This window comes from Rhinatrema bivittatum, chromosome 1 (genome assembly GCF_901001135.1).
Source record: "Rhinatrema bivittatum chromosome 1, aRhiBiv1.1, whole genome shotgun sequence".
NCBI lineage: Eukaryota > Metazoa > Chordata > Amphibia > Gymnophiona > Rhinatrematidae > Rhinatrema > Rhinatrema bivittatum.
This window is the reverse complement of record NC_042615.1, coordinates 825,943,026-825,971,023: the sequence shown is the minus strand read 5'-3', so window position 1 is coordinate 825,971,023 and position 27,998 is coordinate 825,943,026. Positions and strand designations below refer to the sequence as shown.

Here is a 27,998-nt window from a genome sequence, read left to right as displayed (position 1 = left end):
TTTCTCATGCCGCTGCTTTCCTCGATACTGCAGGTGCTGCTGCTGCCCCCTTAAATGGACCCGTTGAGGACACAGCGGAAAAGCCTTTGGTAAGTGTGCATGAGCAGCACTAAGTTCACTTTTTATAGCTTTGTTGTTACAAAGAATGTTCAAGTTATAAAAAATTTAACAAGGGCAACTTCCACAGCCAAGGCCTTGATCCACAACTACCCCCTCCCTATTCCCCCAGGCTTGATTCACCCCTGAACCTCCATGAACCCCGATTGGGGGTTATCAATCGGGGGTATTCAAGGACTCTTGATACCGCAGGATTGGAGAAGAGCGATTGTTTTCCTGCTTCATAGCGGTAGCACAGAGGAGGCTGGAAACTATAGTTCCGGTTACCCTCCCCTGAATGGTGGAAAAAGTAATGGAGACTTTGCTGAAGGAAAGGATAGTAAACTATGCTCAATCTGATGTGCTTCTTTTTATCTGCCGGGTCGGACTTTGGGTCGACGACCGTGGAAATCTTCATTTTCCAATGGGTCATTTTTATATTTTTTGGCAATTTTCACCGACAAAAAATGGAAAAAGCCCCCACACCAATCCTTCAAATGTACTTAAATACAACCCCCCCCCCCACCATCCTGATTCCCCCCCCCCCCCGACTTACTAAAAGTCCTGATAGTCCAGTGGGGTCCCGTGAGCGATCTCTCCCTCTCGGGCCATCAGCTGCCAGTACACAAAATGGCGCCTGTTGCCCTTTGCCCTTACCATGTGACAGGGGCTACCGGTGCCATTGGTCAGCCCCTGTCACATGGAAGGAGCAATGAATGGCTACATAATTTTAATTTAAAAAGAGAACATGATCTATGCAATACCAAATTAAGATATAATAGATACATTTCAATGCTATTAATAGCGAGTACATTTTCAATCATTTTCTGCAGTTTTTTGGGTGTTCATTAATAAGTTCTGACCTGAAGAGCTTTCCATTTTTAAGATTTAAACATATATATTGTCTATCAGCTTACAAAAGCCTTTTACCCTATGAGGAGATAGGTTGGGCAAAACTTAATCATTAAATATTCATCCAGTGAAAAAATAATAATATAATAAAATAACTAAAACCAATCGCAAAGTAAAATGAATTACATTAATGGTATTATATAAATCAATAAACACAGAACTATATCAATGGTTACTTTAAGAACAGTAAAATAGTACTGGAGATTTGATAACTATTTATATATCAGCTTAAAAATAAAAATAGATTGATCGCATAATCAACACTGAAAAGGACTTATATATAAAACTTAGGGACTCTGTGACGCACATATAATATATGATTCAGGCCAAAATCTCAGAAAAGTTGTGAAATCAATTTCTTGATTCTGTCCTAGGGGGATAACAGTTTTTTTTTTCAAATATCTTTATTGAAGCATGGTAATACATTGCAACAAAATTAGTAAATACAACCAAGAATACGCCTCCAACTTTTTTCGACTCCAAGTAGTAGGAATGCAAAAATAAATTAGAATGTAACTCTGGGAGGGTTAGTGATTTCCTATTATTTTATATTTTATGTTGGTATCCTCCTTGTTGCATTCATTCTAACTTACAAATTATCTTCCGGACCCCCGCTGAACGACCTCCTGCATTCGATCTCCTGCCGGCGCCATTTTCCGTACGGAAAACGATTCGCGGCAGGAGATCGCTCCCAGACCCCCGCTGGACCCCCAGGGACTTTTGGCCAGCTTGGGGGGGCCTCCTGACCCCCACAAGACTTGCCAAAAGTCCAGCGGGGGTCCGGAACGACCTCTTGCAGTCGAATCGTGTTGGTCTATGGCTGCCGCCATTTTGCGGCGGCCATTTTGCAAAATGGCGCCGGCTGAAGACAACGCGATTCAATAGCAGGAGACCGTTTCGGACCGCCGCTGGACCCCAGGGTAATTTAAGGCATTTGGGGGGGAATTTAATTTAAAAGGGTCGGGGGTGGGTTTTAGGGGGTTTTAGTGTGCCGGTTTTCCTGCCCTCCCCCTTCCCCCAATTTAGCTACGGACCGCCGCTGGACCCCAGGGTAATTTAAGGCATTTGGGGGGGTTCGGGAGGGTGGGGATTTAATTTAAAGGTTCGGGGGTGGGTTTTAGGGGGTTTTAGTGTGCTGGTTTTCCTGCCCTCCCCCTTCCCCCGATTTAGCTACGGACCGCCGCTGGACCCCAGGGTAATTTAACGCATTTGGGGGGGGGTTTCGGGAGGGTGGGGGATTTAATTTAAAGGGTCGGGGATGGGTTTTAGGGGGTTTTAGTGTGCCGGTTTTCCTGCCCTCCCCCTTCCCCCGATTTACGATTTTTTGACGATAAATCGGGGGAATTGGTATTGTATCGTGGCCCTAATGATTTTTGACGATTTAAAATATATCGGACGATATTTTAAATCGTCAAAAAACGATTCACATCCCTACTGGACAGAGATCTGGTTGAAGACATCCAAAAGGTAGGAAATAAGGGAAAAGTGGTGATCGTTGGAGACTTTACTATGCCAGATATAGACTGGAGAATCCCATCTCCAGAATCTAATAATAGTAGAGAAATAGTGGATGTGCGCGCCGGGAGAGCGGGCATTTGTCCACTCTCCCGCGGACTTTACTGTATCGGCCCGCTAGTTAGAAAAGTAAAGAAATGCAAAAGAAAAGTAAAGAAAAGCAAAAGAAAAATTAAACCTATCTGGTTCTCAAAGGAGGTGGCTGACAAAATAAAGGCTAAAAGAACAGCGTTCAAGAAATATAAAAGATCCCAAAGGGAGGGGCACAAAGAAGAATATCTGGTAGAACTGAGGGAGGCGAAGAAATTAATCAAGATTGCAAAAAGTCAAGCAGAAGAGAGGATTGTCAAGAAGGTAAAGAGAGGTGACAAAACAGTTTTCAGATACATCAGTGAAAAGATAAATGTTCAAAGTGGTATAGTGAAATTGAAAGATGGAAAAGATCAATGTGTGGAGAGAGACGAAGAAATGGCAGAAATATTAGACGAATACTTCAGTTCTGTGTTCACTAAAGAGGACCCTTGAGAAAAACCGTCGCTAGCTAACAAGAAACTGGAGCGGAGTGGAGTAGATGTAACTCCATTTACAGTAGAAAATGTATGGGAAGAGCTGGAGAAACTGAAAGTGTACAAAGCCATGGGGCCTGATGAAGTTTATCCCAGGATTCTGAGGCAGCTCAGAGATGTGCTGGTGGGTCCGCTGTGTGACCTGTTCAATAGATCCCTAGAAACAGGAGTGCTGCTGAGTGGAGAAGAGTGTTGGTGGTCCCGCTTCACAAGAGTGGGAACAGAGAAGAGGCTGGTAACTACAGACCAGTTAGCCTCACTTCAGTGGTGGGAAAAGTAATGGAGTCAATGTTGAAAAAGAAAATAGTGAACTATCTACAGTCGGGAGAATTGATGGACGAGAGGCAGCATGGATTCACCAGGGGAAGATCCTGTCAGACAAAATCTGATAGACGTTTTTGACTGGGTAACCAAGGAATTGGATCAAGTAAGAGCATTTGATGTCATCGACTTTGATTTCAGCAAAGCTTTTGATACGGTCCCGCACAGGAGACTGGTGATTAAAATGAGAAGCTTAAGAATGAGTGCCGAGGTGGTGGCCTGGATTGCAAACTGGTTGACGGACAGAAGACAATGTGTGATGGTAAATGGAACCTTCTCTGAAGAGAGAGCGGTTTTAAGTGGTGTACCGCAAGGAACCGTGTTGGGAACGGTCCTGTTCAATATCTTTGTGAGCGACATTACGGACGGGATAGAAGGTAAGGTTTGTCTTTTTGTGGATGACACTAAGATCTGCAACAGAGTGGACATGCCGGAAGGAGTGGAGAGAGTGAGACGGGATTTAAGGAAGCTGGAAGAGCGGTTGAAGATATGGCAGCTGAGATTCAATGCCAAGAAGTGCAGAGTCATGCATATGGGGAGTGGAAATCTGAATGAACTGTATTCGATGGGGGGAGATAGGCTGATGTGCACGGAGCAGGAGAGAGACCTTGGGGTGATAGTGTCTAATGATCTGAAGTCGGCGAAACAATGTGACAAGGTGATAGCTAAAGCAGGAAGAATGCTGGGCTGCATAGAGAGAGGAATATCAAGTAGGAAAAGGGAAGTGATTATCCCCTTGTACAGGTCCTTGGTGAGGCCTCATCTGGAGTACTATCTTCAGTTCTGAAGACCGTATCTCCGAAGAGACAGAGACAAGATGGAGGCGGTCCAGAGAAGGGTGACCAAAAGGATGAATGGTCTTCATCGAATGACTTATGAGGAGAGATTGAAGAATCTAAATATGAACACCGTGGAGGAAAGGAGGAGCAGAGGTGACATGATACAGACTTTCAGATACTTGTAAGGTTTTAATGATCCAAAGACAGCAACAAACCTTTTCCGTTGGAAAAAAATCAGCAGAACCAGAGGTCATGATTTGAAGTTCCAGGGAGAAAGACTCAGAACCAATGTCAGGAAGTATTTCTTCACGGAGAGGGTGGTGGATGCCTGGAATGCCCTTCCAGAGGAAGTGGTGAAGACCAGATCTGTGAAGGACTTCAAAGGGGCGTGGGATAAACACTTTGGATCCATAAAGTCTAGAGGACGTGAATGAAGAGTGGGTGACTCACGGGAATGACGGCTACTGCCTGGAGATAACTCCCTTATTCAATAAACATACACATGGTTAATGCGACTCCAACTTTGCTCTAAGCTTTAACGGCAAGAGGAAACGTGGAAAAAAATTTGCATTCACAAAAAAAGTGGGGAGTAGCTGGCTTGTTACGGTGGTTACTACCCCAAACCGAATAAGCCTGGTACTTCACTTTCAATGCATATCCAGCATAGCTCTCTGCTTCAAAGGCAGGGGAGAAAGTCAGACACTTCACTTTCAATGCATATCCAGCATAAATCTCTGCTTCAACGGCAGGGGGAATGAGGAAAAGTAGATCTATATACAGACAACAACCAACAAGGTCTGAATTATTTAGTCTGGGTAAACAAGTAAGCATGGGTATAGCTTGCTTATTGCGGCGGTTACTACCCCTAACTAATTAAGCTAGATATTTTACTTAGAGGCAGTTCCAACACTGCTCTCTACATTAATGGTGGGGGTGGAAGGGAAATAGAATCAAAAGGTTACTAAGAGCCAAGAGTAATGGATAAGAATGAGAAAAAAAAGTGAAAAACTTGCTTGGCAGACTGGATGGGCCGTTTGGTCTTCTTCTGCTGTCAGTTCTATGTTTCTATGTTTCTATATTACTTACAAATGTTCTTAATAAAGTAGGTTTTGAATTGAGGGACTATATAAATAAGTGAGAGTGTATTTCTGTGAGGGTCCCTTATTTCCTATTAGTTTATATTTTATGGGAGGGGGTCCTCCTTGTTTCTGTAATTATTACTTACAAATGCTCTTAATAAAGTAGGTTTTGAATTGAGGGACTATATAAATAAGTGAGACTGTAACTCTGCGAGGGTCAGAGATTTCCTATTAGTTTATATTTTATGGGAGGGGTCCTCCTTGTTTCTGTAATTATTACCTACAAATGCTCTTAATAAAGTAGGTTTTGAATTGAGGGACTATATAAATAAGTGAGACTGTAACTCTGCGAGGGTCAGACATTTCCTATTAGTTTATATTTTAGGGAGGTGTCCTCCTTGTTTCTGTAATTAATAGAGATGTGGAATCGTTTATCACAAATTAGGCAATTTCAATGAAATTGCCTAATTCATCAACCTAATTCATTAGGTTGGTTCCTTGTGAACCAGCATGATGGGACTTCTGTCTTGAATGTTGGTATATAAAAAAACTTAAATAAATAAATAAATAAATCATGGATCGGGGGCACCGAACCCTTTCACGGATTTTCCCCGAATTTCGGGGAAAATCCATTTTTCGGGTTTGTACAGGGGGAGGGGCACATTTTATTTTTTTCAATTAAAAACCACCCCAAGCATTACTATTAACTATAATACAACCCCCCCCCCCCCCACACACACACACACACACCCCATCTCGATCCCTCCCCAAGACTTACTAACATCCATGGTGGTCCCGCAGGGTCCCGCGAGCGATTTGTCCCTGCGAACCCAGCGTGCCTGCCTTGCTCAAAATGGCGCCGATAGCCTCTGACCTATATCTGGCCAAAAGTCCCTGGGGTCCAGCAGGGGTCCCGGCGTGATCTCCTGCCCTCGAGCCGTCGGCTGCCAGTAATCAAAATGGCACCGATAGCCTTTGCCCATACTATGTCACAGGGGTTACCGGCACCTTTTGTCATCCCTATCACATGGTAGGAGCACTATATGGCGCTGATGGTCATGTGACAGGGGCTAACCAATGGCATTGGTAGCCCCTGTGACATAGTAGGTCAGAGGCTATCGGCACTATTTTGAGCGAGGCAGGAACGCCGGGCACGGAGAGACAAATCGTTTGCGGGACCCTGCTGGACCGCCAGGGATCTTGATAAGTCTTGGGGAGGAATCGGGATGGTTGGGGGTGATGTATTTAATGTTTTTTAGTAATTTTTAATGCTTTGGGAGAGGTTTTTTTAGCTTCGTTTTCCCGCATCATTTTTTGGGCCGGTTTTGGTTTTCCCCGTTTAGTTTTTCTAAAAAACTAACCGAGGAAAACCGAACTTTACCCCAAAAAATGACCCGCTAGTAAAAAATAAAGCTCATCTCTGGTAATTAGGGATGTGAATCGTTTTCCATATCGTCTTAACGATAGAAATCGTGTGGCAGGGCAAGAAAATCGTCTTAGGCACGATTTTTTAGTTAAAAAATCGTTAAAAATCGTTTTTTCCGATTAGTGCGCACTAACTCGAGTTAGTGCGCACTAACTGAAAATGATACAATTTGACACTTTTCAGGTCAGTTAAGGTCAGTTTAGGAATGAATATGTATTCCTATTGGCTGCCCTCTTATTTATTCATGTTACCAAGTTTCCTACTGACAGTATATGGGGGATGGGAAATGGAAACAGTTGGTAGCTTGACAAAACAAGTAATGTGATCAGTCAATGTGACTAGAACTTGTGCCCTAACCCTGATACCAGGGGTATTGTGATCTTCCTGCACACAGTGCCCTATCCCTATTAATACCAGGAGTGTTGTGATCTTCCTGCACACAGTGCCCTATCCCTAATACCAGGGGTGTTGTGATCTTCCTGCACACAGTGCCCTATTCCTGATACTGGGGGTGTTGTGATCTTCCTGCACACAGTGCCCTATTCCTGATACCGGGGGTGTTGTGATCTTCTTGCACACATCCAAATATCAGGGATAGGGCACTGCATGCAGGAAGATCACAACACTCCTGGTATTAATAGGGATAGGGCACTGCATGCAGGAAGATCACAACACTCCTGGTATTAATAGGGATAGGGCACTGCATGCAGGAAGATCACAACACCCCTGGTATCAGGGATAGGGCACTGTGTGCAAGAAGATCACAATACCCCGGAGGAGTGAGGGTCAGGCAGCTCCCCCCTGTCTGTGAAGCCAGCCTCTCACTAGTAATGCAGGGAGGGAGCTGTCTCAGACTTCACCATCCACCCCCCCCCCCTCACCCACACACCATTCACTAGCTGGGACATGGGGGAAGTCAGGAGTGAGGGACAGGCAGCTCCCCCCTGTCTGTGAAGCCAGCCTCTCACTAGTAATGCAGGGAGGGAGCTGTCTCAGACTTCACCATCCTCCCCCCCCCCTCACCCACACACCATTCACTAGCTGGGACATGGGGGAAGTCAGGAGTGAGGGTCAGGCAGCTCCCCCCTGTCTGTGAAGCCAGCCTCTCACTAGTAATGCAGGGAGGGAGCTGTCTCAGACTTCACCATCCTCCCCCCCCCCCCTCACCCACACACCATTCACTAGCTGGGACATGGGGGAAGTCAGGAGTGAGGGTCAGGCAGCTCCCCCCTGTCTGTGAAGCCAGCCTCTCACTAGTAATGCAGGGAGGGAGCTGTCTCAGACTTCACCATCCTCCCCCCCCCCCCTCACCCACACACCATTCACTAGCTGGGACATGGGGGAAGTCAGGAGTGAGGGTCAGGCAGCTCCCCCTGTCTGTGAAGCCAGCCTCTCACTAGTAATGCAGGGAGGGAGCTGTCTCAGACTTCACCATCCACCCCCCCCCCTCACCCACACACCTTTCACTAGCTGGGACATGGGGGAAGTCAGGAGTGAGGGTCAGGCAGCTCCCCCCTGTCTGTGAAGCCAGCCTCTCACTAGTAATGCAGGGAGGGAGCTGTCTCAGACTTCACCATCCTCCCCCCCCCCCCCCCTCACCCACACACCATTCACTAGCTGGGACATGGGGGAAGTTAGGAGTGAGGGTCAGGCAGCTCCCCCCTGTCTGTGAAGCCAGCCTCTCACTAGTAATGCAGGGAGGGAGCTGTCTCAGACTTCACCATCCACCCCCCCCCCCCTCACCCACACACCATTCACTAGCTGGGACATGGGGGAAGTCAGGAGTGAGGGTCAGGCAGCTCCCCCCTGTCTGTGAAGCCAGCCTCTCACTAGTAATGCAGGGAGGGAGCTGTCTCAGACTTCACCATCCTCCCCCCCCCCCCTCACCCACACACCATTCACTAGCTGGGACATGGGGGAAGTCAGGAGTGAGGGTCAGGCAGCTCCCCCCCTGTCTGTGAAGCCAGCCTCTCACTAGTAATGCAGGGAGGGAGCTGTCTCAGACTTCACCATCCTCCCCCCCCCCTCACCCACACACCATTCACTAGCTGGGACATGGGGGAAGTCAGGAGTGAGGGTCAGGCAGCTCCCCCCTGTCTGTGAAGCCAGCCTCTCACTAGTAATGCAGGGAGGGAGCTGTCTCAGACTTCACCATCCTCCCCCCCCCCTCACCCACACACCATTCACTAGCTGGGACATGGGGGAAGTCAGGAGTGAGGGTCAGGCAGCTCCCCCCTGTCTGTGAAGCCAGCCTCTCACTAGTAATGCAGGGAGGGAGCTGTCTCAGATTGGTATCAGGGTTAGGGCACTGTGTGCAGGAAGATCACAACACTCCTGGTATTAATAGGGATAGGGCACTGTAAGAGATGACTGTAGTAGATTGAATAAAGATCTGATGTTTCTGCTCTCCTCACACCAAACAAAAACAACACACAAGCAGAGAAGCCCTTCTTACAAAGCTGAGCTAGTGAGTTAAGTAGGAGGAAAAGTAAACATACTGGTGCCAGTGTGGCTACTTAAAAAATACACTTACCAACAATCAATTACATATATTTGAACTGTGTACAGTTCCAGCCAGGACCACCTTTCTAAAATGCACAGTGATTGGCAAATTCAACATGCACTAGCATTTCAGGTGCCTGCTAACAAAAATAATAAACAAACAAGTTCTAGTCACGTGAGTGCTGATCATTACATTACTTTTTTTGTCAAGCTTCCAACTGTTTCCATTTCACATCCCCCCAACCATATTGGTAACATCAATAGATAAGAGCACAGCCAGCCAATAGGAATACATACATACATATTCATTCCTAAGTGACCTTTACTGACCTGGGAAGTGTGAACACTTTGTTTCATTTTCTGTTGGTGTTCGTTAGTTTCCAGTTCCATTTCCCATCCCCCCAACCATCACCTCAGTGGTAACCTTGGTAACATGAATAGATAAGAGGGCAGCCAGCCAATAGGAACACATATTCATTCCTAACTGACCTTCAGTGACCTGGAAAGTGTTTATTTGTATCATTTTCAGTTAGTGCGCATTAAATCGAGTTAGTGCGCACTAACGGGGAGTTAGTGCGCACTAACTCGAGTTAGTGCGCACTAACACGATTTAACGATTTTTAACGATAAATCGTTAGAATTTCTATTGTATCGTGTTCTATAACGATTTAAGACGATATAAACATTATCGGACGATAATTTTAATCGTTGAAAAACGATTCACATCCCTACTGGTAATTAATATTTACAAATGTTCTTAATAAAGTAGGTTTTGAATTGAGGGACTATATAAACAAGTCAGAGTGTAACTCTGCGAGGGTCAGTATTTCCTATTATTTTATAGGTTATGGGGCTATCCTCCTTATTTATGTAATTATTAATTAATTCTTTTTTTAATAAAGTAGGTTTTGAATTGATGGACTATATAAGTGAGAGTGTAACTCTGTGATGGTCAGAGATTTCCTATTAGTTTATATTTTATGGGGCTACCCTCCTTGTTTCTGTAATTATTACTTACACATTTTATTTAAAAAGTGGTTTTGAATTGTGAAACTATATAAATAAGTGAGAGTGTAAATCTGCGAGGGTCAGAGATTTCCTATTAGTTTATATTTTATGGGAAGGGAGTCCTCCTTGTTTCTTTAGATGTAACTTACACATTTTCTTACTGAAGTAGGTTTTCAATGGAAAACACAAAATTATGTGCTCTGTTTGCCATCTCAGGATGCAGCTTCTCTTACCCAAAGAGGGGGAGGCAAATATCAGCCCCAACTTTTACCCATCTAAAGGTTCAGTAAAATAATTTGAAATTGCCCTCAGAATACAGGCCTGGTATGATTTGGAGATGATAAATTCTGTGTGTGTTTTGTCATTAGTTTTATATATTGTTTGTTTGTTTATTTTATGTTTTTTGAACTATGTTTTATATTATCATATTTTTTTTACTGTTAAATTTTTAAGTTGTTATGTCTAGATTATGTTTGTTTTATTTTTGTTAACTGTTTTGATTAATCTCCAGAATGTAAAAGCAGTATACAAACATTTTTTAATAAATAAAATAAATAAATATTTATCCTGATATATCCTGGTTTGGTAATTTGGGGGGAACTCTGAGATGTACATTTTTCTCTTACCCTGCAGGTTCCTCCTGCTCCATTGGGTCTCCCGCTCAGGTGGAAGCAGTGATGGACTCCTGATGGCCAAGAGCCCTCATTCACAATTACCCCAGGATGTTCCTCTGTTTTATAATCCCCAACCCTTGCTGTGCCCCTCATCATACCCAGTGTTATCATTGCAGAGGAAGTCCTGGGCTGAGACCATGCACTCGGCACCCTCAATGATGGCCACTAAATCTGGCCACAGGGTGTCTACTTTCAGCAGGACACCAGAGGTCAATCAATGATAAGGACAGCATGACCAGGACATGTTCCCCCCAGGGTCTGTGAACGCTGCCTCTGCAACCAGGAGAGCCGAAAACACAAAATCAGAATTTTAATCTCTTCTGTTTCTATTTCTTTCAGACACTAAAGTATGGAGTTGCATTGGGTAATATAGTGGTAAGAGCAATTTACTAAATTACAAATAATTTCAGAAACTGTCGTGTAATTTAAACCTAATTTTTCACGTTGTATATAATAATTGTATGGGTATTAATCCCAACTCAGCTTCCTGGAACACTTCCATGCAGGATGGGAATAAAGATATACCTGCAACCATTTACACACACTGAGCCCCAGGAGATCTTCTTCAGCAATTTACACACAAATAACCAGGTTACATGCATACATTTACACAAACTGAGCCCCAGGCTATTTTAGTACAGACATTTACACATATAAAACCAGGTTACATGCACACATTTACACATATGTAGCCCCAGGCTATTTTTGTACAAACATAAACTCACATAAAACCAGGCTACATACATACATTTACACAAACTGAGCCCCAGGCTATTTTAGTACAGACATTTACACATATAAAACCAGGTTACATGCACACATTTACACATATGTAGCTCCAGGCTATTTTTGTACAAACATAAACTCACATAAAACCAGGTTACATACATACATTTACACAAACTGAGCCCCAGGCTATTTTAGTACAGACATTTACACACATAAAACCAGGATACATGCACACATTTACAAATATGTAGCCCCAGGCTATTTTTGTACAAACATAAACTCACATAAAACCAGGTTACATGCATACATTTACACAAACTGAGCCCCAGGCTATTTTAGTACAGACATTTACACACATAAAACCAGGTTACATGCAGACATTTACACAAACTGAGCCCCAGGCTATTTTAGTACAGACATTTACACACATAAAACCAGGTTGCATGCAGACATTTACACAAACTGAGCCCCAGGCTATTTTAGTACAGACATTTACACACATAAAACCAGGTTGCATGCAGACATTTACACAAACTGAGCCCCAGGCTATTTTAGTATAGACATTTTCACACATAAAACCAGGTACATGCATACATTTACAGAAACTGAGCCCCAGGCTATTTTAGTATAGACATTTTCACACATAAAACCAGGTTACATGCATACATTTACACAAACTGAGCCCCAGGATATTTTAGTATAGAAATTTACACACATAAAACCAGGTTACATGCATACATTTACACACAGTGAGCCCCAGGCTATTTTAGTACAGACATTTACACACATAAACCAGGTTACATGCATACATTTACACAAACTGAGGCCCAGGCTATTTTAGTACAGACATTTACATACATAAACCAGGTTACATGCATACATTTACACAAACTGAACCCCAGGCTATTTTAGTACAGATATTTACTCACATAAAACCAGGTTACATGCATACATTTACACACACTGAGCCCCAGGCTATTTCAGTACAGACATTTACACACATAAAACCAGGTTATATGCACACATTTACACACACTGAGCCCCAGGCAATTTTAGTACAGACATTTAAACACATAAAACCAGGTTACATGCAGACATTTACACAAACTGAGCCCCAGGCTATTTTAGTACAGACATTTACTCACCTAAAACCAGGTTACATGCAGACATTTACACAAACTGAGCCCCAGTCTATTTTAGTACAGACATTTACACACATAAACCAGGTTACATGCAGACATTTACACAAAATGAGCCCCAGGCTATTTTAGTACAGACATTTACCCACATAAAACCAGGTTACATGCATACATTTACACAAACTGTGCCCCAGACTATTTAGTACAGACATTTGCACACATAAAACCAGGTTACATGCATACATTTACACAAACTGAGCCCCAGACTATTTTAGTACAGACATTTACACACATAAAACCAGATTACATGCATACATTTACACTAACTGAGCCCCAGACTATTTTAGTACAGACATTTACACACATAAAACCAGATTACAATGCATACGTTTACACAAACTGAGCCCCAGGCTATTTTAGTACAGACATTTACACACATAAAACCAGGTTATATGTATACATTTATACAAACTGAGCCCCAGGCTATTTTAGTACAGACATTTACACACATAAAACCAGGTTATATGCATACATTTACACAAACTGAGCCCCAGACTATTTTAGTACCGACATTTACACACATAAAACCAGATTACATGCATACATTTACACTAACTGAGCCACAGACTATTTTAGTACAGACATTTACACACATAAAACCAGATTACAATGCATACGTTTACACAAACTGAGCCCCAGGCTATTTTAGTACAGACATTTACACACATAAAACCAGGTTACATGCATACATTTACACAAACTGAGCCCCAGGCTATTTTAGTACAGACATTTACACACATAAAACCAGGTTATATGCATACATTTACACTAACTGAGCCCCAGACTATTTTAGAACAGACATTTACACACATAAAACCAGGTTACATGCATACATTTACACAAACTGAGCCCGAAGCTATTTTAGTACTGACATTTACACACATAAAACCAGGTTACATGCATACATTTACACAAACTGAGCCCAAGGCTATTTTAGTACAGACTTTTACACACATAAAATCAGGTTACATGCATATATTTACACAAACTGAGCCCCAGGCTATTTTAGTACAGACATTTACACACATAAAACCAGGTTACATGCACACATTTACACAAACTGAGCCCCAGGCTATTTTAGTACAGACATTTACACACATAAAACCAGGTTACATGCATACATTTACATAAACTGAGCCCCATGCTATTATAGCTCAGACATTTATGCAAATAAAACAAGGTTACATGCATTTTTTCCCCTTGTTTAACAATTGTCTCACCAAAACTACATACTCTGCTTATTTTGGGTACATTTATGCTTGAAAATGCCATATGCACTTAGGTTTATGCACATATTAGGTAGACAACTGTGTTTAGTTTGTATTGTGGTGAAACTTATTAATCAGCTTTCTACCCCCCTCACCTCATACCCATCACTGACTCTATTTCTAAAACCATGGATTTCTGGAACGATACTCTCCAGTCCATAAACAATCTCCTTTCTTCCATCCACCTAGCTCTCAACACTACTAAAACTGAAATCATGCTCATCTCACCCCTTAACCACTCGATCCTTCCCCCGCTTTCACAGTTCCAATTTGCACAACAAGTCCGTGATCTGGGTATCATTCTCGATGGGCACTTCACACTGAAGAAATTTATCAACAACATACTAAAAGATGGCTTCTTTAAACTTCATACACTAAAAAAACTAAAACCCTTACTACACCCCCCCCCCCCCCCGATTTCCAAACAGTGCTCCAAACCACCATCTTCGCCAAAACCGACTACTGCAACTCCCTTCTCCTCTGCCTTCCTAACAACGCCATTCACCCCATTCAAATTTTACAAAACACAACAGCCCGAATCTTGACCAACTTACGCAGACACGACCATATTACACCTGTTCTAAAAGATCTACATTGGCTCCCAATAGCTTCCCGTATACAATATAAGACTCTCTCTCTCATCCACAAGGCTTTATACAATCCTGAAATGAACTGGTTTAATGTATCCTTCTGCTTACACCAGTCTAATAAGCCTACTAGACACGCACATCTCGCAACTATGCCCATCCCTTCCCCTAAACTCTACAAACTAACATCTACCAGAGCCCGTGCAATATCGATAGCCGGGCCGACCCTTTGGAACACAATGCCAGTTGAACTACGGCAAGAGGAATGCCTCAAATCGTTCAAGCGGAAGCTCAAGACCTGGCTCTTCGCCAAGGCATACACCTAATTTCTCCCTTCCTCTCCACTGCCCACCCTTCCTCTCCTCTGCCCCCCTCTTCTGGCCCTCTATCCCCTCACTTCGCCCTTCTCCTACCTTTTTCTCCCCCCCTTACCTCATACACTTTTTCTCCCCCCCTCACCTCGTTCCCTTCCCTCTGCTCGCCACTCCCCCCTCTCCTCCTAGCACTCCTAAATTGCTTATCTCTTAGTGTCTTCCATTTGTACATATGTATATATTTACAAACCTCGTTGATTATTTAATGCAAATTTCCCCTTGTTATTCACACCCTCATTTATTCATTTGTTAACTTGTTTTATTTGTTCAATGTAAAGCGCCATGCCTGGCGTTTGTTTGTGTTACACTGTAAACCGATGTGATATCCTGGATGAATGTCGGTATATAAAAATTTTTAAATAAAAATAGAAATAATTAAAGCAATATATACATAGAATCAGATATAAAATGTGAAAGAAACATAAGAAGTTAATTGTTAATACATAAAAATAATAATGAAATATAAAATATTATAAAGAAAACAAGAAATAAATCAATAAGATATAGAAAAAAGAAAGCATACAATAAATGTGTAAAAGCCAATAGAAAAAAACCTACTGAAGAGGTCGGTGTGCTCACAGTAAAATCATGTGCAAGACAGCAGAGATTAAACACTGGGAGGAGAGTTAGGTGCAGGAATGGGGGATGGTAAGAAAACGAGTATCAGCAATCACATATTTTCTGAAAGAGCCTCCTTTTTAGGCCTTTTCTAAATCTGGAAGAATCTTTTTCCAAATGTAGGAGAAGCAGGAGGGAGTTTTAAAGACTAGGTGCAGGATCAAAGAAATTCATTTCTAATGTGGGCTCAATCATAATTCTTTAAGGTTCGGAACTGGTTAAAGCTCTTCTTGAGAATAATTGAACATCAGATTAACCTGATATGAAGGAGGACTCTTACTCTATTTATTCATTTATTTATTTAAATGTTTTTATGTACCGACATTCATCGGGATATATCACATTGGTTTGCATTATAGCTCGTGAATAATGTGACTCAGATGTCTTATTATTATTACATTATAACATTATAACAGTGAAACAGAGGGGACAGTTTGGAATTTGATTCTGAGAATCAAACCTACATTGTTAAATCTTAACAGGGGGGTAATTGCATTGTAACTAAACAAAAAATAACTTATTAAACAAATTTGGAAGTTCAGTCTGGCTGTTTGGAACTTGGTCAGTAAGACCAGGGAGTTCACCTTGTAGTATAGAAACTTGATTAGGGCACTTAAGTCTGGGAAAAGAACATACATAGTGGCTTCGTAACATGGTAATAATTCTATTGTGGCAAGAAATTTATAAGGCAAATTCAAACTAAAGTCATACATTGAGGCATAGTAACTTAGGCCTGGATTTATCAAAATGCGGTAAATACCGCATGCGATCGGAAAAGGGGCGTATTTTATGCTAATCAAGTATTTATCGCAATTGGCGATAAATATCTCTGCGAAGAAGCTCGTGCGAAAACCGTTCATATTCTGTGATAAGGGCCAAGTAGTTCCTGCATCCCACCAGCTATTCTGGCCAGGCTCTCTCTCTCTCTCTCTCTCTCTCTCTCTGTCCCCCTCCCCCCGGGGCTCTGGAGCCTTCAAAGTGTAAAATAAGCCTTACGGGACACATCGCAAATGGCGAAGACACTACTTCACATGGTCACGGCCGGTATCGCACAGCCTAACGCATCTGAAAGAGGTGTTGTTAAAATTTGCGTTATGGCTGTGCGATACCTCTTCGCAGCCAGCCTAACCCAGCCCACTCTCCGCCCCTACTCCGCCCATTTTGTAATTTGCATCGCACCATACGAAATGGTGTGATCGCATGCGGTAAACACGTTTTCGCATGCGTTAAGGGCTGATCGCATGCGATAAAAGGCCTATCGCATGCGAAAACGGGGCTTTTCGCATGCGATAAGCCCTTAACGCATGCGAAAACGCCTTACCGCAGTTTGATAAATGACCCCCTTAGTTAGAGAGCTTTAGACTGAGTGGAGAACATCCGCTGTGGCGTCATAGCATCAAAGTAGTAACATGTATCCAGAAACTTGGAAAACAAGTTGGAACTTGAGTCTAACAAGGGAACCTATGTGGTGGGATAGAAAAAAACTAAACAGAAGAGCTACAGGGTGAAAGCAGAGCTTTGGAGGCGGTGCTTAATTTTGGGGGGATGAGAGATTAGTTCATGTGGATCTGCATAGGGACAGTGGATGTTAAGGGGCAGAGCTGATTGGAGCTTAGTATGTGGTGATTTAACATACAGTTTGGTAGGCTTTTTGGAATAACCAATTTTCAAGTACTTTTTGAATGACTGGGTAGAGGGTTCCAGTCTGAGTTGAGCGGGAAATTTGCTCCATAGGGAAGGGCCCGCTGTTGAGATGGTGCATTCTCTGGTTGTGGTGAGGTGGGCTAGTTTTGTGGAGGGGATGGATAGCAGGCCGGTGTTCTTAGACCGAAGATTTCTGTGGGAGTCATGATGGTGGAGGGTGGCCTTTAGCCATTCGATCTTTTCATTGTTGATGGTCTTGTGCAGAAGTGTTAGGGTCTTGTATTGTACTATACAGGGAGCCAATGGAGCTCTTTCAGAATGGGTGTGATGTGTGAGGATCGATTGCTGTTTGCGAGAGATCTGGCTGCTGCATTTTGCCTTAAATTATTTATTAAATTATTAACTAAATTAAATTATGCATTAAAAGTCACACAGCCAATTTTACATTGAATGCATCTGGTGAAAGGAAGTCAGGATAGATCCTTTAGTAAGGATGAACCAGGATCATATTTTTCTTCCCCAAAATTAGCTTAGCTGCAATCCTATGAATGAGTTGCAGTTTGTGATGCAGCTTAGCTGTGAGGCCATAGTATAGAGCAGAGATTCTCAATAGGTGTGTCGCGACAAACCAGTATGTCACCAAACACCAGCAGGTGTGTCACAGATCCCGGTGTCCCACTGCCCCACTTGTGCTTTCCTTCTCCCCAGGGACGGGGCCAAAGAGCGGAGAGACCCTGTACGCTGCCTCCAGAGGCCAGGCCATGGGAGGCTGAAGAGTAGAGAAACCCTGTACACTGCTGGAGGCCAGACCAGAGGCAATTGATAAGCAGAGGCCAGGCTTATTGGGCCAAAGAATGAGGCGAGGCTCCATGTGAGCTTGTATGTGTATGAGTGGCAGCTTTGTGTGTGCACATGGTAGAATGGGTGCCTGGGTGCATGAGTGGCAGCTTTGTGTGTGGGGGGTAGAATGGGTGCCTGGGTGTATGAGTGAGAGCTTGTATGTGTGTGGTACAATTGGTGCGTGAGTGGCAGCTTTGTGTGTGTGTGTGTGTGTGGTAGAATGGGTGCCTGGGTGCGTGAGTGGAAGCTTTGTGTGTGTGGGGTAGAATGGGTGGCAGGGTGCGTGAGTGGCAGCTTTGTGTGTGTGTCTGTGTGTGTGTGTGTGTATGGTAGAATGGGTGCCTGGGTGCGTGAGTGGAAGCTTTGTGTGTTTGTGTGGTAGAAATGATGCCTGGGTGCGTGAGTGGCAGCTTTGTCTGTGTGTGGTAATATGGGTGCTTGGGTGCGTGAGTGGAAGCTTTGTGTGTGGGGGGTAGTATGGGTGCCTGGGTGCATGAGTGGAAGCTTTGTGTGTTTGTGTGGTAGAAATGATGCTTGGGTGCGTGAGTGGCAGCTTTGTCTTTGTGTGGTAATATAGATGCTTGGGTGCGTGAGTGGAAGCTTTGTGTGTGTTGGGTAGAATGGGTGGCTGGGTGCGTGAGTGGCAGATTTGTGTGTGTGGGGTAGAATGGGTGCATAGGTGCGTGAGTGGAAGCTTTGTGTGTGGGGTGTAGGATGGGTGCCTGGTGCATGAGTGGCAGCTTTATGTGTGTGTGTGGTAGAATGAGTGCGTGAGTGGAAGCTTTGTGTGTGGGGGGTAGAATGAGTGGTTGGGTGCGTGAGTGGCAGTTTTGGGTGTGTGTGTGGTACAATTAGCACGTGAGTGGCAGCTTTGTGTGTGTGTGTGTGTGTGTGTGTGTGTGTACGGTAGATTGGGTGCCTGGGTGCGTGAGTGGAAGCGCTGTGTGTTTGTGTGGTAGAAATGATGCCTGGGTGCGTGAGTGGCAGCTTTGTCTGTGTGTGGTAATATGGGTGCTTGGGTGCGTGAGTGGCAGCTTTGTCTGTGTGTGGTAGAATGGGTGCGTGAGTGGCAGCTTTGTCTGTGTGTGGTAGAATGAGTGTGTGAGTGTAAGCTTTGTGTGTGAAAGCTTTGTGTGTGAAAGCTTTGTGTGTGAAAGACTTCAAAGGGGCGTGGGATAAACACTGCGGATCCATAAAGTCAAGAGGCCGCCAATGAAGAGTGGGTGACTCGCCAGAATGATGGCTATTGACACAATACCCTTATTAAATAAACATACACATGCTTACTGTGACTCCTACATCGCTCTAAGCTTCAACAGCAAGAGGTAATGGAAAAAAGGATTTGCACTCACAAAGAGGGGAGTAGCTGGCTTGTTACGGCGGTTACTACCCCAAACCAAATATGCCTGATACTTCACTTTCAATGCATATACAGCATAGCTCTCTGCTTCAATGACAGGGGAGAAGAATAACTGATACTTCACACATCCAGCAGAGCTCTCTGCTACAACGGCAAGGGAGAAGAAAAAGGGTTCGCACTCAAAACGCGGGGAGTAGCTGGCTTGTTACGGCGGTTACTACCCCAAACCAAATGTGCCTGATACTTCACTTTCCATGCATATCCAGCATGGTTCTCTGCTGCATCGGCATGGGAGAAAGACTGATACATCACGCATTTCCAGCATAGCTCTCTGCTTCAACGGCAGGGGAAAAAAAAAATTAACAAACAAACAAACAACAAACAACGGCAGGGGGAAAAAACAAAAACAAAAACAAAAAACTGATGCTTCACGCATATCCTGCATAGCTTCAACGACAGGGGTGAAGAAAAAAAGGATTCGCAATCACAAAGCGAGGAGTAGCTGGCTTGTTACGGCGGTTACTACCCCAAACCAAATGTGCCTGATACTTCACTTTCAATGCATATCCAGCATGGCTCTCTGCTTCTACAGCAGGGGAGAAGAAAAAAAAAACCAACAAGAGCTGTACAACATAGTCTAGGTAAAACAAATAAGCATGGGTGTAGCTTGCTTATCGCGGCGGTTACTGCCCCTACTACCCCTAACTAATCAAGCTTGATATTTCACTTGCATGCAGCTCCATCACTGCTCTCTACATTAATGGTGGGGGTGGAAGGGGAATAGAACAAGGAGCTAAGAGTAACAGATAAGAATGAGAGAAAAAATGTGTGAGGCTTGCTGGGCAGACTGGATGGGCCATTCGGTCTTCTTCTGCCGTCATTTCTATGTTTCTATGTTTCTATAGTATGGGTGGCTGGGTGCGTGAGTGGCAGATTTGTGTGTGTGTGTGGTAGAATGAGTGCATGAGTGGAAGCTTTGTGTGTGTGGGGTAGAATGGGTGGCTGGGTGCGTGAGTGGAAGCTTTGTGTGTGTGTGTGGTAGAATGAGTGCGTGAGTGGAAGCTTTTGTGTGTGTGGCAGAATGGGTGGCTGAGTGCGTGAGTGGAAGCTTTGTGTGTGTGTGTGGTAGAATGAGTGCGTGAGTGGAAGCTTTGTGTGTGTGTGGCAGAATGGGTGGCTGGGTGCGTGAATGGAAGCTTTGTGTGTGTGTGTGGTAGAATGAGTGCGTGAGTGGAAGCTTTGTGTGTGGGGGGTAGAATGGGTGGCTGGGTGCGTGAGTGGAAGCTTTGTGTGTATGTGTGGTAGAATAAGTGCGTGAGTGGAAGCTTTGTGTGTGGGGGGTAGAATTGGTGGCTGGGTGCGTGAGTGGAAGCTTTGTGTGTGTGTGTGGTAGAAATGATGCCTGGGTGCGTGAGTGGAAGCTTTGTGTGTGTGTGTGGTAGAATAAGTGCGTGAGTGGAAGCTTTGTGTGTGGGGGGTAGAATTGGTGGCTGGGTGCGTGAGTGGAAGCTTTGTGTGTGTGTGTGGTAGAATGAGTGCGTGAGTGGAAGCTTTGTGTGTGGGGGGTAGAATGGGTGGCTGGGTGCGTGAGTGGAAGCTTTGTGTGTTTGTGTGGTAGCAATGATTCCTGGGTGCGTGAGTGAAAGCTTTGTGTGTGTGTGTGGTAGAATGAGTGCGTGAGTGGAAGCTTTGTGTGTGGGGGTAGAATGGGTGGCTGGGTGCGTGAGTGGAAGCTTTGTGTGTATGGGGTAGAATGGGTGCCTGGGTGCGTGAGTGGAAGCTTTGTGTGTGGGGGGTAGAATGGGTGCCTGGGTGCGTGAGTGGAAGCTTTGTGTGTGGTAGAATGAGTACGTGAGTGGCAGCTTTGTGTGTGTGTGTGGGGGGGGGGGGGGTAGGATAGGTGCCTGGTGTGTGAGTGGCAGCTTTCTGTGTGTGTGTGGTAGAATGAGTGCTTGAGTGACAGCATTTTGTGTGTCTGGTAGAATGGGTGCCTGGGTGCGTGAGTGGAAGCTTTGTGTGTGTGTGGTAGAATGAGTGCGTGAGTGGCAGCTTTGTGTGTGTGTGTGTGTGTGGGGGGGGGGGGTAGGATAGGTGCCTGGGTGCATGAGTGGCAGCTTTATGTGTGTGTGTGGTAGAATGACAGCATTTTGTGTGTGTGGTAGAATGGGTGCCTGTGTGCGTCAGCGGCAGCTTTGTGTGTGTGAGGTAGAATGTGTGCCAGGGTGCATGAGTGGCAGCTTTGTGGGTTGTGGTAGAATGGGAGCAAGAGCATTTGTGTGTGATTGAGAGAGAGAGAGTGTTGCGTCTGTCGGTACTAGACGGCTTTGCCCCATTTGCCTCACATTATTCAAGGATCCTCCTGCTTACCTAGGAAAGATGGCTACCGCAGAGTCTACAAGCCAACCTCTCTGGCGTCCCCAGAACAGCCCGCCATTGATCCTCCTGGCGTCCCCAGAACAGCCCGCCATTGATCCTCCTGGGTACCTACTACGGTGCGCGCATGTACGCAACACACGTCTTTGTACCACCCTTGGCACGAACCTCGAGAGCGTTCCCTCATGCTGACATCATGCCATCCGGGTATATTACCTTCTCTAGTTTGCTAGTTCATTGAGTTACCAAGGACTCAAATTTGTTCTTGTCTACGCTACTCTTTTGCTTCGGTGCTGCCGCTGGAAGCTCTCTCTCTGCCCTTTGGGGTAACTGCAAATCTGGGTATCTGCTCCTCGGGGGCCCTCTGCTTTATTTCTGGTGCCTTACAGGAAACAGTACTCGCTCCTCGAGGACCTTCTCTCCCTGCCTCGGTGCCTGTACCTTCTACAATATACCTGGTGGAATCAGATGCCAACAGCAAACATCTAGGGCCAGATTTTAAAACTTATGCGCAGGCATAAATTTGTGCGCATAACCTGGCGCACACAAATCTACTCCTGATTTTATAACATGCGCGTGCAGCCCTGTTAAAGATGGCGCCAGCGATCCAGTGCTCCTACCATGTGATAGGGGCCGGCCAATGGCAAGGATACCCTGTCACATGGTAAGGGCAAAGGGCCATCAGCGCCATTTTTATTAGTGGCAGCCGATGGCCGAGAGTGGGAGATCGCTCCCCGTGCCCCCACTGGACAACCAGGTAAGTTTAAAAAGTTTGGGGGGGGGGTCGGGAGGGTGGGGGAGGCTAAAGGGGGTCAATTTAAAGGGTCGGGTGTTTTTTTCTTTTTATCGGCGCCATTTTTTTAGTGGCAGCCAAAATAGTGCCGATGGCCCAAGAGCGGGAGTTCGCGCCAGGACCCCCCGACTGGACCACCAGGTTATTTAAAACATTTTGGGGGGTTCGGGAGGGTTTAGGGGTTGTTTGGGGTGCCGGATTTTCTGCCCTCCCCCCTCCCCCGATTTACGATTTTTCACAATAAATCGGGGGAATTTCTATTGTATCGAGGCTCTAACGATTTTTGACGATTTAAAAAATATCTGACGATTTTTTTAAATCGGCAAAAAACGATTCACATCCCTAGTATCCCATCCTGCCGCCCCTCTGGCATTGCTGCGAGCAGAAACCGTGGGAACTTCTGACAATGTATAACTCACTCCTGCCAAGAAAACAAACCGGTAGCCGATCCAAGGTAGCTGTTAGCAATGAAAACGAGTAGATGGATCGGAGTAAACAAATTTATTCAAGCATGCCCGTCTGTGGCAGAGTTTCGCTCAGAGCTCTGCTTCAAAACCAAAGAAATTCTTTGAGCTATTTCGACTTGATGTTTTAAGCCAATTGATGTGGCTTGTAAGCCCCTGGCAGCTCTCTGAGCGAAACTCGGCCAGAGTCGGGCATGCTTGAATAAATTTGTTTACTCCGATCCATCAACTCGTTTTCATTGCTAATAACACACTCCTGCCTGCAGATTTTGGGATTGGGGCAGTTCCAGAGGAATCTAATGGAAGGTGGAAACTTGACACAGTTGTTGCAGATTAGAGAAGGAGTGTGCAACTGTGTGTGCATGTGTGTGTGTGTATGTGTGCATGTGTGTGTGTGTGTATGTGGGGGAGCAGGGAGCCAGAAATAGCCACAATTTGTATCTAAAAAATAACCGAGGAAAGGGATGCGGTGACCTTACTTGCGGCCATTCATCATCAGTTTTACATTCTGAAAGGACTTGGAAGTCGGACAGTGCACGGTCCAGCAAGGTTATATAAGAAATTTGCAGGGAGGGCAGAGGAACGGGGCCACAGGCTCGCTTCATATTTGGACAGTGCCACATTACCAGGAACCTCTGGGCAGGCTGGATACATTTATTCCTTTTGTTAAGGCCATTCCTGAGCACAATACTGTGAGTTCCTTGTGAAATTATCCTCTTTCAATTAAACACAAATATCAGGAGGTATTGACTATTGAGGGATGTGGGAAAGATGGTTCAGTTCAGCCTTCATATTCCTTCTCTGTAAATGTTTGGGAAGAGTAATTATAACTGAGTGACACACTCTCAGAGGGTGAGGAATTGTTTTCTGGTTCAACTTTTGGGAATATAAAAATAAATCACTGTAACTCTGCGAGGGTCAGAGATTTCCTATTAGTTTATATTTTATGGGGCCATACTCCTTGTTTCTCTAATTATTACTTACAAATGTTCTTAATAAAGTAGGTTTTGAATTGAGGGACTATATAAATAAGTGAGAGTGTAACTCTGCGAGGGTCAGTGATTTCCTATTAGTTTATATTTTATGGGAGGGGTCCTCCTTGTTTCTGTAATTATTACTTACAAATGTTCTTAATAAAGTAGGTATTGAGTTGAGGGACTATATAAATAAGTGAGAGTGTAACTCTGCGAGGATCAGTGATTTCCTATTAGTTTATATTTTATGGGAGGGGGTCCTCCTTGTTTCTGTAATTATTAGTTACAAATGTTCTTAATAAAGTAGGTTTTGAATTGAGGGACTATATAAATAAGTGAGAGTGTAACTCTGCGAGGGTCAGAGATTTCCTATTAGTTTATATTTTATGGGAGGCGTCCTCCTTGTTTCTGTAATTATTACTTACAAATGTTCTTAATAAAGTAGGTTTTGAATTGAGGGACTATATAAATTGGAGATGTGAATCGTGTCCTCGATCGTCTTAACGATCAATTTCGGCTGGGAGGGGGAGGGAATCGTATTGTTGCCGTTTGGGTGTGTAAACTATCGTGAAAATCGTTAAAATCGTGAGCCGGCACATTAAAACCCCCTAAAACCCACCCCCGACCCTTTAAATTAAATCCCCCACCCTCCCGAACCCCCCCCCCCCAAATGCTTTAAATTACCTGGGGATCCAGCGGTGGTTCGGAACGGCGGCGGTCCAGAACAGCCCCCTCAATTGAATCGTGTTGTCTTCAGCCGGCGCCATTTTGCAAAATGGCCGCCGCAAAATGGCGGCGGCCATAGACCAAAACGATTCGACGCAGGAGGTCGTTCCGGACCCCCGCTGGACTTTTGGCAAGTCTTGTGGGGGTCAGGAGGCCCCCCCAAGCTGGCCAAAAGTTCCTGGGGGTCCAGCGGGGTTCCGGGAGCGATTTCCTGCCGCGAATCGTTTTTCCTTACGGAAAATGGCGCCGGCAGGAGATCGACTGCAGGAGGTCGTTCAGCGGGGGTTCCAGACCGCCGCTGAACGACCTCCTGCAGTCGATCTCCTGCCGGTGCCATTTTCCGTACGGAAAACGATTCGCGGCAGGAAATCGCTCCCGGAACCCCACTGGACCCTCAGGAACTTTTGGCCAGCTTGTGGGGGCCTCCTGACCCCCACAAGACTTGCCAAAAGTCCAGCGGGGGTCCGGAACGACCTCCTGCGTCGAATCGTTTTGGTCTATGGCCGCCGCCATTTTGCGGCGGCCATTTTGCAAAATGGCGCCGGCTGAAGACAACACGATTCAATTGAGGGGGCCGTTCCGGACCGCCGCCGTTCCGGACCACCGCTGGATCCCCAGGTAATTTAAAGCATTTGGGGGGGTTCGGGAGGGTGGGGGATTTAATTTAAAGGGTCGGGGGTGGGTTTTAGGGGGTTTTAGTGTGCCGGTTTTCCTGCCCTCCCCCTTCCCCCGATTTACGATTTTTTGACGATAAATCGGGGGAATTGGTATTGTATCGTGGCCCTAACGATTTTTGACGATTTAAAATATATCGGACGATATTTTAAATCGTCAAAAAACGATTCACATCCCTAATATAAATAAGTGAGAGGGTAACTCTGCGAGGGTCAGAGATTTCCTATTAGTTTATATTTTATGGGAGGGGGTCCTCCTTGTTTCTGTAATTATTACTTACACATTTTCTTAATAAAGTAGGTTTTGAATTGAGGAACTATATAAATAAGTGAGAGTGTAATTCTGTGAGGGTCAGAGATTTCCTATTAGTTTATATTTTATGGGAGGGGGTCCTCCTTGTTTCTGTAATTATTACTTACAAATGTTCTTAATAAAGTTGGTTTTGAATTGAGGGACTATATAAATAAGTCAGAGTGTAATTCTGTGAGGGTCAGAGATTTCCTATTAGTTTATATTTTATGGAGGTGTCCTCCTTGTTTCTGTAATTATTACTTACAAATGTTCTTAATAAAGTTGGTTTTGAATTGAGGGACTATATAAATAAGTGAGAGTGTAACTCTGCGAGGGTCAGAGATTTCCTATTAGTTTATATTTTATGGAGGTGTCCTCCTTGTTTCTGTAATTATTACTTACAAATGTTCTTAATAAAGTTGGTTTTGAATTGAGGGACTATATAAATAAGTGAGAGTGTAACTCTGCGAGGGTCAGAGATTTCCTATTAGTTTATATTTTATGGAGGTGTCCTCCTTGTTTCTGTAATTATTAGTTACAAATGTTCTTAATAAAGTTGGTTTTGAATTGAGGGACTATAGAAATAAGTGAGAGTGTAACTCTGCGAGGGTCAGAGATTTCCTAGTATTTTGTATTTTCTGGGAGGGGGTCCTCCTTGTTTCTTTAGATGTACCTTACCACAGGGTGTCTACCTTCAGCAGGACAGCAAAGGTCAATCAATGACAAGGACAGCATGACCAGGACTCGTTCCCCCCAGGGTCTGTGAACGCTGCCTCTGCAACCTGGAGAGCAGAAGACTCGGGTCGCTGGTACAAAATCTGCATTTTAATCACTTCTGTTTCTATTTCTTTCAGAAAGGAATTTTTTATTTCAATTTAGATGGTATACCGGTAAGAGCAATTTACTAAATTACAAATAATTTCACAAACCGTCATGTAATTTAAAACTATTTTTTTCACATTGTATATAATAATTTTATTTTCTGGTTCAACTTTTGGGAATATAAAAATAAGTCATACTGTAACTCTGTGAGGGTCAGAGATTTCCTATTAGTTTATATTTTATGGGAGGGGTCCTCCTTGTTTCTGTAATTATTACTTACAAATGTTCTTAATAAAGTAGGTTTTGAATTGAGGGACTATATAAATAAGTCAGAGTGTAACTCTGTGAGGGTCAGAGATTTCCTATTAGTTTATATTTTATGGGAGGGGGTCCTCCTTGTTTCTTTAGATGTAACTTATACATTTTCTTACTGAAGTAGGTTTTAAATGGAAACACAAAATTGTCTGCTCTGTTTGCCATCACAGGATGCAGCTTCTCTTACCCCTAGAGGGGGAGGCAAATGTCAGCCCCCACTTTTACCCATCTAAAGGTTCAGTAAAATCATTTGAAATTGCCCTCAGAATTCAGGCCTGGAATGATTCAGAGATGATAAAGTCTGTGTGTGTTTGGGTATTAGTTTTATATTTATCCTGCTATATCCTGGTTTGGTAATTTGGGGGAACTCTGAGATGTACATTTTTCTCTTACCCTGCAGTTTCCTCCTGCTCCATTGGGTCTCCTGCTCAGTTGGAAGCAGGGAGGGACTCCTGATGCCATGAGCCCTCATTCACAATTACCCCAGGATTTTCCTCTGTTTTATAATCCCCAACCCCTGCTGTGCTCCTCATCACATCCAGTGTTATCATTGCAGAGGAAGTCCTGGCCCGAGACCCTGCACTCGGGACCCTCAATGATGGTCACTAAATCTGGCGACAGGGTGTCTCCCTTCAGCAGGACAGCAGAGGTCAATCAATGACAAGGACAGCATGACCAGGACTTGTTCCCCCCAGGGTCTGTGAATGCTGCCTCTGCAAGCTGGAGAGCAGAAGACTCAGGTCGCTGGCACAAAATCTGCATTTTAATCACTTCTGTTTCTATTTCTTTCAGGAAAGAATAGTTCAAATTCAATTTTGGTAATTTAGTGGTAAGAGCAATTTACTAAATAATTTAACAATCTGTCATGTAATTTTTCACATTCTATATAATAATTGTATTTCTGTGTTTGTGTATGTGTGTGTGTGTGTGTGTTTATGTGTGTGTGAGTGTGTGTGTGCGTGATTGTGTGTCTGTGTGTCTGTGTATTGTGTGTGTACCTTGTAATTCATCCCTTGTTCAGCTCCTCCTAAATCTACAGATACAATAAGGGGGTAATTTTATAATAGC

The 27,998-nt window shown here is 44.2% G+C and overlaps 1 long non-coding RNA gene across 1 annotated transcript; it reads left to right on the top strand.

Moving 5' to 3' along the window:
* The first annotated feature begins 1 nt into the window (after position 1).
* On the top strand, positions 2 to 27,766 carry LOC115079108. The gene is made up of 4 exons (XR_003853194.1): positions 2 to 89; positions 11,218 to 11,253; positions 26,648 to 26,683; positions 27,723 to 27,766. It is a non-coding gene; the product is annotated as an uncharacterized LOC115079108 (long non-coding RNA).
* The last annotated feature ends 232 nt before the right edge of the window (positions 27,767 to 27,998 follow it).